Source organism: Drosophila navojoa, chromosome 2, assembly GCF_054131105.1.
Source record: "Drosophila navojoa isolate 15081-1374.11 chromosome 2, UAZ_NAV_1.0, whole genome shotgun sequence".
Lineage (NCBI taxonomy): Eukaryota > Metazoa > Arthropoda > Insecta > Diptera > Drosophilidae > Drosophila > Drosophila navojoa.
The window spans coordinates 23,608,615-23,621,458 of NC_142890.1; positions in this window are offsets into that span (position 1 = coordinate 23,608,615).

Here is a 12,844-nt window from a genome sequence, read left to right on the forward strand (position 1 = left end):
TGGGCTAGTTTTCTTGTTGTTGTTGTTTTTTTGCCTAACAGCAGCCACTATAATTAGACGTCCCTGTTTGAGCCAAGCCCAAAAATATAAAGGAAAATGTCTGTCAAGTGCATAAGTTTGAGTTGCGGGGGGAAACAGCAGACAATTGCTGACACGCAATATAAATATTGAATGTTGTCTGCATTATTCACAAATCAACAAACCTATCACAGACATTATCACCTGGCCTCACCTGGCCAACTGTGTGCGCGGGGTGGCCCAAGTGCGGTAGCCGAATGACAGCAGGATGCGGCTCGGCCGTCAGACGTCGTCAGCTGTTGTCTGTGTTGTTGTGCGACACACAGGAAATACAAGCATCAGCACACACACACACACGTGCTTGCACACATGCAAATGTACGACGGCTTAATCACCTGCGGGTTGATAAACGGATAGGCAGACGACAGCGCTGGCTGGGCGTGGCCAGACAAGCCGACTGCCTGGCTAATTTCTATAAACAAATTTCATAGCGCCTGGCCAACCCACCCGAACTTTGATGTACAGTTAGGCAAAAACAAAAGGCAAAAGCAAAAAAAAACATAAGAAAAACGAGCGCCAAGTTGTCTGCAAGTGTTGCACATCGCACAGATGCCAGCGCCGCGATACAAGCCAAAGGCCAGCGACAACAACAACACAACAGCAACAACAATAGGCAGAAAAACAAAATCAAAAACAATGGTGGCAGCTGCTACCGCCACAAAACATAATCTCCAGCGATATCTCAGCGAGCAGCGGTATTCGTGTGGCTTCCTTGGCCTGCTCCTCCAACAGCAGCAGCAGCAACAGCAACACCAGCTTCCACTGCAACAGCAACAGCAGCCTGCTCCACCCCCCCGGCAGCAACTGTCTAAGTAGCTGCAGCCGCTGCCTGCCTTTTGAAGCGCCGGCGGGCCAATGCTTTGCTTTGCTTTTTACTCAATGTTGCAGTTGTTGCTCCTGCTGCCGCTGCTGCTGTTGTTGTTGCTGTTGCCGTTGCCCGGGCGTCCGTAACTAATAAAAATTTCAATTTGTACGCTAAACGGTTATTGACGTATTACCGCTCGGCCGGCTACGGCCACGGCTGCAATGCCAGCGATGGCAGAGAGGTAGCAGCAACGCCTTTAGTTATTGTTTCTTTTGGTGCATTGCAACGCCTTCGTAATGTTTTATTCATGCCAAAAACAACAGCAACAGCAGCAGCAGCAGCAGCAGCAACAACAGCAACAGTTACATTCAGTTCAGGCTTTGGCTTTCGCTGGCAATGCGAAAATATATTTCTGGCTAATCTATGAAAGTCAATTGCATATTGTCTGCTAATTTTGATTAGCCACTCGATGGACTGCCCTTGACACTGTTGGGGCGCACCTGTCTCTGGCGGCAGCGGCAGCAATTCAAATTATATGCCACCAGCGCAGAGAGTGGAGCCTAATCATGTCAATTTTCATATCCGGCCGCATCTTAATTACACATCTTTGTGCGCCTCAATAGGCCAAATGATTGTCTATCTTTATGGTAATTACGGTAACTGGCTTAATTACATAACCAAGGCGTCTCGCGCAGCGCTCAGTGCTTTCAAATTTCATACAATTTGCTGTAGACAATAGCGGCATGACATTAACCTGAAGTACGCCTTGATGTCAAATCCGATTTTCAAGAGGCGTATCAAAACCGAAAACAAAACTAGTTAGATCGAGGCAGATGCTGATGCTGATGCTAATGCTGGTGCGGATGTTGATGTGGCCATCAGATAAAGCAAAAGCTTCTCAAAAAAACAAAAATATTATTACTATTATTATTATTTATTTATTTGTTTTTGGCAATGGCAATGATGTTTGCGTCATTTTCGAATAAAGCAACTTGCGATAATTGTATGCGAATAGCACGCGCTGGACTTAAATTTGAGAGTCGTCAACAAAATCGAATGATTTTAATGATTATAATTAAGAAGATGTACTTGAAGGAGAGAGAGAGAGAGAGCGATAGAGAGATAGAAAACTATTCATATACTAACTATTTAGTGATTAAAAGGGAGCCGGAAAAGTGATGCGAAAGTTAGTGATATAGCAGGAGATAGATCAATATAGACATACAAATCTGAGAGGAGATTGTAAGCTGCAAAGAATCAGAGAGTGAGAGAGAGAGAGAGCAATTGAAGATAGGTATAGAAAGGGAGAGAGTTACATGAAGAAGGGCGACAGGCTGATAGTGAGTGACTAAAGATAGAGAAAAAGACAGATAGAGAGAGAGAGAGCGGCGAGAGAGTGTCAATGTAAGTGAATTACTGATAAAGCATGAGTAGGCTACTAAATACAACTTATATAATACATACAAATATTATTTTTAGCATTTATATTACAAACCCCGAGCAAAAGCATGAAATCAAATAGCTAATCAAAATTGTGTATAATCGTCTTCCGTCAATTAACTTTTTCCCAGGCATTATAAAGGGCGTTAATGCAATGCTAATGATGGTTAGAAAAGGCAGTTAAAATATAATTTATTTTACAGATGCAACATTGTCGTACTAAATGCGTTTAACTTCGTATATCAAAATGATTAACTTCCGGAAGAAGACGAAGCGAGAAATAACTTAAATGCCTCCTGCTTCATGCTTAGCTGCAAAGCTGGCGAAAAACCCGGAAGCAGTTTCATTAACCCAACTTGACCACAAGCAAGGCTCGTCGGTCGAGGTCTACCGCCAGTCAGTTCATCAAACAAAGAACAGGCTGCGCTGCATCACTTCACACAGTCCTGATTGCCTTCAACTCCCACACACTCACACACACACACACACACACACACACACTCGCACAATTGCCAATTAAGGGGCAGCTCAGGCTCGTTGAATATACATTTATTTTCCATTTAATTAACTTCCTTAAACGCTTAACATGTTTTTACATAATTATTGCAGCAACAACAACAACAACACAAGCAAATTAAATTAAACAAAGCAACAACAACAGCAACAACAACAGCAACAGCCGCAACAGCAACAAGTTATGTAGGTCACAGAGCGCAGCAAAAAAAAAAAAAATAAAATAAAATAAAATGTAAGAAGGAGCCAACAACAAACGACAAACAGTTTGGCAGACAGACGAACGGACAGACAGACGAGCCCGACTCGACATAAAAGGCTAAACACATCCAACTGTACAATCGCATAAAGATCACGATTAAATGAGTGCGCAATTGGATCAAATTTGCGCCAAGAGTGAAGCCAAAAACTAAACGAAGCAACAACAACAACAGCAACAACAACAACAAGCAAAGACAGTATAGGGACCCACTCTGAGCCACTATTCAAATGGCTCATAAAATTGCTAGCTGGTTGTTGTTGTTGCTGTTGCTGTTGCTGTTGTTGCTGCTTGTTGGTTTCACTGCAGTCCCATGGCTGTAAAATTGAATGCGTGTGGGTTGCAATGTGACACATACTGTCATTATTACCAGGCAACAACCTCTAGCGGCATGGCCTGGCCAGGCTCATATTACTGCGGCTCAATGCGAGTTGGCGGCTCGTTACAGGAAAAGTTTGGTTTCTTTTTGGGCAACGGGAAGAGAAGCGACACTAACTATTTATTTATGCATTATGCAATCGGCGACATTGCCATTTGTTTGTATCCACACATATATATATATATATATATTTTAGCATTATTATTTTTGGTTTTTTTTTGTCGTAAACTCGGCTTAGACAATAGTTGTTATCGTTAATAATTAGCTAGGCGTAACCCACTAATACAGCAGCTCATAAAACTAATGAAGCTAAAAAGGATCCATGAAAAACATGAGCACTACCTCGTTTCACTCTAAATTTGGCTAATTTTTACGGAGTTGTAAATGAGCCAAGATCCATAAATGAAATTAACTCTAGTCCAAATTGCAGGAATGCAACTTGAACTTTTACAAAATGGCAATAGACAGAGAGAGAGAGAGAGAGAGAGAGAGAGAGGGGAGAGAGAGAGAGAGAGAGAGGGAGAGAGAGAGAGAGAGAGAAACAATGCAAGAACCAAGAAATTCGGTCCGCATGCTCAGAGAAAAGAGAGAAAAAGAAAAGAAAAGTGCGAATCGCTGGCATTCAAGTTCAATAAAACAATAAATAAAATAATACAATTTTCATTTTCTTTAAATTTTTTCTTAAAACCATACGGGGTAGTCTAGTAATAGCTTAGCTATTAATTCTGCCCATTTGGCTTAAAGAGACAATCACCTCTCTAAATTACTACTAATAAAAGTAAATAATAATGCAAATATAAAATTTGATAATTTACAATTAATGAAATTGAATATTCTTATATGAGGCTTGGGCCCGAGAAGCTCCATTGCTTGCATTGTAAGTAAACTTACTTTTTATATACACTTTAATGTTAAATTAATGTTAAATCAATTTAAAAATATAAAATATTAATCCATATTTACAGACATTATCAAGACATATCAAATATTAAAAAAAGTAGTAAAAATAAGGAACTTTTAGTTCATTCTAAAGCTTAAAGAAATTACTAAGCCAATCTTTACCCTAACAAAAACATTATTTAATGAAATTGCTGGAAATTTTGCTCATAGCACAATGGAAATGAAGCTTGACCTGATTTGAGAGTCGCAATGCGGAAGTGGGAAATGAGTTAAGTGTCAAGCAGCAGATCTATGGCGCTAATTTAAAGGCATGCCAGGCAAACGAATCGGAGGCACAAAAAACTGCTCTTAATTCTTCTAGTGAAAGCCAGGGAAGCAACACAAACACAGAGACACACACACACACATACACATAGCACAACACAACAGAGCACAAATGAACAACGTGCAACGTACAGCTAACATTGCCACTGATTAGCCGGTAGCACAGTTGGCCCGACTCGACTCGGCTCGGCTCTGGCCTAGCCTGGCTGGAGGTGCAACAGTTGGCGCGCACCTTGGCAAATGGCAATAAATTTTGCACTTGAAATAAAAAGTAATGCTGGAAATTGTAACATAAAGCAACTGTCACACATAAAAAAATCAAGACTGAGGACCAAGTCCAATTGCGACTGCAGACTAGCGAATAGCGAATAGCGAATAGCGACTCCAAGTCCAAGTCCGAGCGGCAATTGCAGCATCTGTGACTGACTTGCGGCTGTCAGTTTGCTGGCGAGTTGCATGTCCGCGCCAATTGCTACCATTTTCATTTCGTTTGCCGCAGCGCGTTGACAATTTTCTGTTGATTTTTCGTTTTGCTCGCTTCTCGGCCGACATTCACCCATCGGGCGTTGGCTGCGTGGGCAGCGCTTAGTGAAAATTTGCAAAAATATTTGGTCAAAATGTAAAAGTTATTGCAGCTGCTGCTTGAAGACGTTTGCGAGGGAAGGGGCAGGGGTAGGGGCTGCGACGGCTGCGGCGGTGGCGGCGGTGGCGGTGGCAGTCTTCGTCGTCTGGCAAATGTTAATTTACGATTTCAATTTGGCGGCCGTTGCGGCTGGCGCATAATTTATGCGCCTTAATTGAACCGGCTCATGGCTCACGGACAATGCGGGCTCTACTGGGCATGCGGTTCGCTTGAGGGGAACGGGGGAGAACGGGGGGACATTAACTTGAACTTCAAAGAGCGCACTAAGTTATGACATGAAAGTCGGTTAGTCACGTCTCTGCAGCAGCATCGTCGTCGTCGTCGTCGACGACGGCATGATGCATTTGACACACATTCGAATCTAGCCACACTGGATGGATGGCTGCATGCCACATGCCACATGCCACATGCCGCATGCCATATGCCATATGCAACATGCCGTTTGCCGTTTGCCGTTTGGCTTACCTTGCCGGAGTTTGTGTTCAGCTGTGGCTCAAGGTCACAAGAGCAGTTGGATCTGCGTTTGGAGCTCCATTAATTCCCAGCGCTGCCATGACGATCAGCTTTTGTCCGCCTGTCATATGCGGGCGAACCAATTTATTTGAATTTAAGCTAAATTCGTAGCTAATTCAAGGGCATGCAGGCTGGAGGTTGGAGAGGCTGGCTGCCGTTTCAGCTGGCTCAGCAACAGTGAGGCAATTTATTTCAATTAGAAACTCGTGTATGCCAAGGGTTGGGGCAGCGCTGCTGAGTTTTGTTTTTGGCCCTGCTGCGAACGAGCTCAATTCGAATGGAAGTGAGCTGAGTTGAGTCGGCGGCAATTGAAAAATGCAAAGAGTGCAGACAAAGAGTGCACACATAACCTGCCGCAGCCATAGGGACATTGATATCGACCGAGGAAACTGTGACCCAGTACAACCTTCAAACAACTTTCGTTGCATGGCGTAACCCGGCATGCAGCACACAAACAAATCAACAAAGAGCCAACACCTTTCCAACCTTTCGCTTGGGGCGCATTGCTGCGAGTTAGTCAGGCATATCAGCCTGTAACAAACGGCAGCAACACCAACCACAATCACAACAACAACAACAACAGCAACAAACATCGCAACAACTGACACAATGAGTGCTTTCTAAAGTCCAAACAGTTATGCGAATTTCAGTTAATAAGTCCCCAAACAAATGTTGGCCCATAATAATGCAAATTAAGCAACTGCAACTGACGATGATGATGATGATGATGATGCAATGCGAGCCCCAAATCAATCTCAAATAACTGCAATTGAATCCCTCTTCGTCCTGGCAGACGGATAATGGGCTCTATTATGTTAACTCGATTTGGGCAAACAGTGCGCTAAATTATTGTTATTATTTCCGCTTCACAACAAATTGGCAGCCAAAATAGAAAAAAAATATACAACAGCAAGATTTTGAAATGCTTGCGAAATTGGGCTCACAAAATTGGCAAACTGAGCCCCTCTCGCCCGTCGCCTATCTCTTGGCCGTCTCCTGCTAACCCATAGATATATGTTTAATTCGAATTGGGAAATTTTTCAGCTCGTTCGTAGCTGATACAAATCAATCATTATATTTTGCGAGGCAGCATAATTTATACCCTTTTGCTTGTTTTCACTTCCTATTAAATTATATTTGGCATTTAACGAACGCCAAGTGGGCGCACCACCGACGCCACCACTACAACTACCAACAACAACAACAACAAATTGACATCAATTACAAGACAAGCGACTCCTGTTGCCAGACCGCGGGCCCTATGCCAGCAGCCCCAGCCCCAGCCCCAGCCGTAGCCTCTGGGCGCGGCATTGACGGCTCTCGGCTCGGCTCGGCTCGGCTGCCTTTGACGCGCGTCCATTGCTGACTTTAAAAACTTCATAAAGAGCCTTTCTCAAACGGCACAGCCACCCGCACCACCGGCAGCACCCACAATTCCTATGCCGCCTCTCAACGTGATTGAGTAATTTCGATTGTCTTGTGGCAGAAGTTTATCAAGTCATATAATATTAACGACATGCCCGGATTGCTGCTGTGCACAACCACACGAAAACCCAAACAAAACCAGGCTCTGGCAAAAGAAAGGCAAATAATGCGACGGCCGCACGTCATTTATGGGTGGGTCGGGGCACATTTTGGGTTTACTCTTTTTGACTTTGGGTGTCGCTGCTTGTTGGTGGCGCAACGTTTTTAATTATATTCCTGCCACAGCTACCAGAGAGTATCGAACTGAAAGGCAGACAGGCCAAAAAAAAAAGAAAAAAACAGAAAAAAAAACGAAAAATAAAATTGCTTTTGACTGGATTTATGCATAACGGACCAGCTCCAATCGATTGGCTGGCTGGTACTTTATAAAGAGTATTCCCGAAATTGTTTAATGCACACGCTTGCGCTTGTAAATTAATCATATGCTGGCATTCTCATGCATATTAATGAGTAAGAAGAATCGAGAATCGAGAATTGAGTAAAGAATGGGCAGAGGTCCCTGAGTTGAAAATAATCTTCAGCTTCAATGTGTTGTAATCTGCATGCAATAGAAATTACTTAAACAAGACTTTTGGGCTGCCCACATTCATCAAATAATTTTAAATTGGTTTTTATTGGTATTTTTAAATTGTAAAATATCTGCGAAGGAAACATTTTGAATTAATATACATATGTATGTACTTTATACATAATGAACATAAAGAATACTGACAAAGAAAAGAAGTTGTTTTGAAAAGTCCGAATTATGACATATTGAGCATTATATAGGGATATTATTTGTAAGTAGAGTAAATAAGAATACAGATTGCAAGCATATACATATATACATACATACATACATACATATATATGTATTTAAAAAAATTATAAATAAATATATCACATTAAAATAATAATAAATACATATAAATATCCCCGTATCTATATATTATTAATTTATGTATTTACATGTTTTCATTATACTTATATATTTATTTATATCATAAGTATTCAAAAAATATTTATGTTTTTATATATGATATTTTTATTTAATTTTTAATTATATTTATTTATTTGTATCATATATTTTGATACATATTTATTTTTACCTATTATACCTTCAGGAAACACAGCTAGCTGAGCTTTCGCTTTATCATGCTATCTATTTAATATATCTTTTATCAGACCAATACAGAGTAGATATAGAAAGAGTTGGTATATGGCTTGCAAATTTGCTAAGGAACATCTCATCATAGAGTTAAAAACAAAATTTTCCCTATGAAAACAGATTCTAGGTAAAGTCTTACATTTTTTATTTTATTTTATTAATATCTTGAATATTTAATAATATTTGGTATTCTTAATATCTATAAAATAATCGAAACTGCCACTCAATGCAATGCATAGGGTATCTCCCAGTCTAGCAGTGCCAACTAAGTAACTCTTCTTTACTTACGATAGCAATTCGCATCAAAGCAAAAGCCCCGCCTTCATTCTTCATTTTGTGCAGAGAGAATTCTTTGACACGAATTGATTAACGCAGTCGAAACTCAATACTTGTCAATTATCGTGGCTAAATCAAAAATTTTCAACGACTCATTTTTCGTTGATGGATTTTGGCTTTTTGTTCCATCGCTTTTTTTTTTTGGGAAAGGCAGCCCTTTGCGGCTTGTGCAATTAACTGGGCCGCATTTTTTGGGCACCTGGATGGGCCCACATATACATGTACGCATGCAACATGCTGTGCACTTTTTCAACAACTGTGCAGAGATTGCACATATCAAATTTCATGGCGATCAGTCTCTATACCATATACCTTTTAAAGCCCTTTAAAGACCATTAACAGTGCCCAAAGTAACTGAAAGCCTTTCAGCCGACAGTCGATTGAAAGATACGAGCACACAAAGCAATCAGTTAACAGCATTAACAACAAATGGAGGCAGACAGCTGCAGAAGGTCGACTGCCCAACAAAAATATTAATTAAATCATTAGTGTAATAAATTATTTATTAAATGCGCCACTAGATACCCTTTCTCTCTCTCTCCCTCTCTCTCATTTTATCACGCATGAGTCATTAGCAGGCCACACACACACACACACACACAGACACCCAGCTGACTGTGTGCGAAAATGCTGCAATTAGCATGCAGCCAGCTGCTGTCGGCTAGGTAGCTGTGAAAACACTTTCCCAATCATCAAAGTCATTCAAACGCTTTTCAACTGCACGCGCGTGCAGCGGCCTTCTGTGTGTATCTGCTGGCTGCATATTGTGTTGATATATTAATGATGATTTCTCGTTTTTCGTTCGTGTCTATTGAATTGCATGATTCAACACACACACACTCACACATACACATGCACACATACACAATCTGCGTATCTGCTGGTAGCTGTATCTTTAGCCCCTGTTGCTGTTGCTGTAACTACATCTATTATAGCACTGCTGTGCGCATATCTCGTGCAGCTCTTTCTCTCTCTCTCTCTTGCGAGGGGGGGCGTCAATTTTGTAATCAAATAAGCGCGCCCGCTGCGCAAATGCACCATAATGTTTATTTGTGTGTATTCGTATTAATATGCTATAAACAAAATTTTATTCAATGTTTACTCAACTTATCAATATGCAGCTTCCTGCTCTAGCTTATGACAGGTAAATGCGAAATATTACATGGCTAACAGTATTTAGAGCCAAGTGCAAACAAAATCATTATGCAATCAAATTTGTTAATTTATTGTTAATAAATATTTATTCTTTCTTGATATTAAGATGGGTAATGCGAAATGTCTTGAGGGATGTGCATATATCTATTAGATTATCCATGTACATATATTTAGCTAATATGTTATAATATTTAGCAAAACGATTATTATCCTGATTTCGCATTCGATAAGCTCAGAGTATTATGACTATTGTATGGAATCGGCTGTAATTGATGCAGACTTTGCAGAAGTCTTGGTGGTTAAGAGAACTATAGAAGAGAAGAAACTGCAGCCGACTTATTTATTGAAAATATTAACGTATATAAGAATATCAATTAGCCTTATCAATATATAATGGGATTTAACTGTATGTTTGCTTGCCAATAAATCTGTTCATCTCCCTCTCCCTCCCCTTCCCACTCTCTCTATGCCTCCCTCTTTTTCTATCTTTGTGCCTCTCTCTCTCTCTGTCGGTCTCACTTTTTCTCTCTCTCTCTCTCGGTCTCTTTCTTTCTCTTTCTCTCTCTCTTTCTCTCTCTCTCTCTCTCTCTCTCTCTCACTCTCTCTCTCTCTCTCTCTCTCTCTCTGTCTCTCTCTCTCTCTCTCTCTCTCTCTCACTATCTCTCTTTCTCTCTCTCTCTCTCTCTCTCTCCATCTTCCTGTCTCTCACACAGTCTATCTGTCTGTCTGTCTGCCTAGTAAGAGTAAAGACGAAGAAAAACTACATAAGATCATTTAAGTTGTCTATATGTTTGCTGCAGTATTCATTTCACATTTTTATTTGAGTAAAAAGAACTTAGAATGTATTCAGCAGGAGAGAGTGCTCCCATTGGTCCCTTTAAATTCGGCTGCTACGACTTCTACCTGCCAGCGGGCTCAACATTTGAGTGTGACTATGAGAGCGAGTGCCCTATATAAAGGGCAGCTGCTGCAGCATTTCTTCAGTCAGTCGTCCAGGCCTGGTGGGGGTCAGTTCTGCTGTGAAGTTAAGTGAAGTGCCAGACTTGGAGCAAATATTTGGCGGAAATCTATGGAGGAATTACATAGAGGAAATATTTGTAGGAAACAGGAAACACTTAGTGAAAATACTGAGATTGAATGCTTACAGGAGGGAAACGTAGAGAATATACTGACTTAGAAAAAGCAGCAAGAACATTTTTGCTTCTTTCCCGTTTCTGTATATATAAGTAAGAATATAAAACGATATAAGAAATCAAATAAAACTAATATTCTTTGTTTGCCTGAAGGTCTTTGTCGCCCTGGCTTAAAACTTGTTATGTATAATTAATTCTTTGTAACAATAAATAAATAAATATATTTTTTGTTCCTTAAACTTTTTGCTTGAGATCGTTCTCATAGTTCCTCCAGAGATTATATTGTTTTTAACAACCGTCGTTCATATTTGCTTATAATTTTATAAAAATTTTCCACATTTCAAAAAATCAGTCAAATGGCATATAAATCAATCAACTTTGCATGTGACATATAATAATTCTAAATATGATTATATTATTTTTGGCAACTACCTGTCAAGGTCGATCGAAAATAGAATCGCATGTTGAGCTCTGATTATTAGTCACATCATTTGGATTATGTGAATTTGCACAGGAAAGCCGCAAATTGTGAATTTTCATTTGGCAAGCGGAATCTTCGTCTAAAATTATATGAATGATGAGAGAGATAGAGAGAATAAGAGAGAGCGACAGCGAGAATGTGAGTCAGCTTTGGCACCGTTCCCGTCGCTGTTGAGTGATTTGTTGCTTGGCGATTTATTCATAGCGAAAAGCGAAGAGAGATACATATATTTTTTGTTGAGCATTAGCTGAGCGAGACATTTGACACTAAATGCAATTTAAAGGCAATAAAACAAAGCACAAAATCCATTTAAATAAATGCTCATTATGCATGCGGAGTCATATCTCGAGAACGGCTCGGAGAACTGCTCGAAATGTGAATTTGCATACAACGAGGGCCCATGGAGAGCAGCCAGAGAGACTGAAAGACAGAGCTCCAAAAAGGGAGTGCCTGTGTCTGGTCTGCGCAGCGGTTCTTGGAGGCCCCGAGGTGACAAGCCAGACGCCGAAGGCAACGTCGTCGTTGTCGCCTGACACACTGACACTGACGAAGCTGGGGGCTGAGCCTAATTGATTAATTGCAAAACAACAGCGCAACACGATTTGCATTTGGATTTTGATTTTGGATTTCGATGTTGTATTTTTTGCTTACCTTTTTTTTAGAGTGCAATTGGAACTGTCAATTTGCATTTAATTCGGCAAAAATAAATTGCCGATTGACTCACGACTTGGCTGCGGGTCGCGCAATTTTCGATTTAAATGAAACCACAAGGCTGAGATTATTTTTTAAGATACTACAATATATCGAAATTACTCACATCTGGCAATTTCGCATCACATCGGGCCATCAGCAGCAGGAGCAGCAGCAGCAGCAGCAAGCTGACTGGAAATTCAATTTGATTGCATTGTTATTGATGCGTGCGCTTTGAGTTTGTATTTATATTGATGCTAATTTAGAGTGCAGGTCATTAATAATTATAATTGGCATAAGCCTAGAGCTGACCTCTGCTGTGGCCTTGCATAAAACAAGTCGCATTATGCAGTTGATTACAAGCCAGGCAACAAGCGGCTTACATTGTGTGGCCCCTCCAGGCAACTAACCAACCAAACAACAACAGCAGCAACAACGACAACGTCAACAAAGTGTCGATGTTAACATTAAGCCAGCGACAAAATGAAGCAGATAACTGCGGTTTTTAATCAAATCAAATGCAACAACAAAGCACAACAACAGTGACAACGACAACAACAATA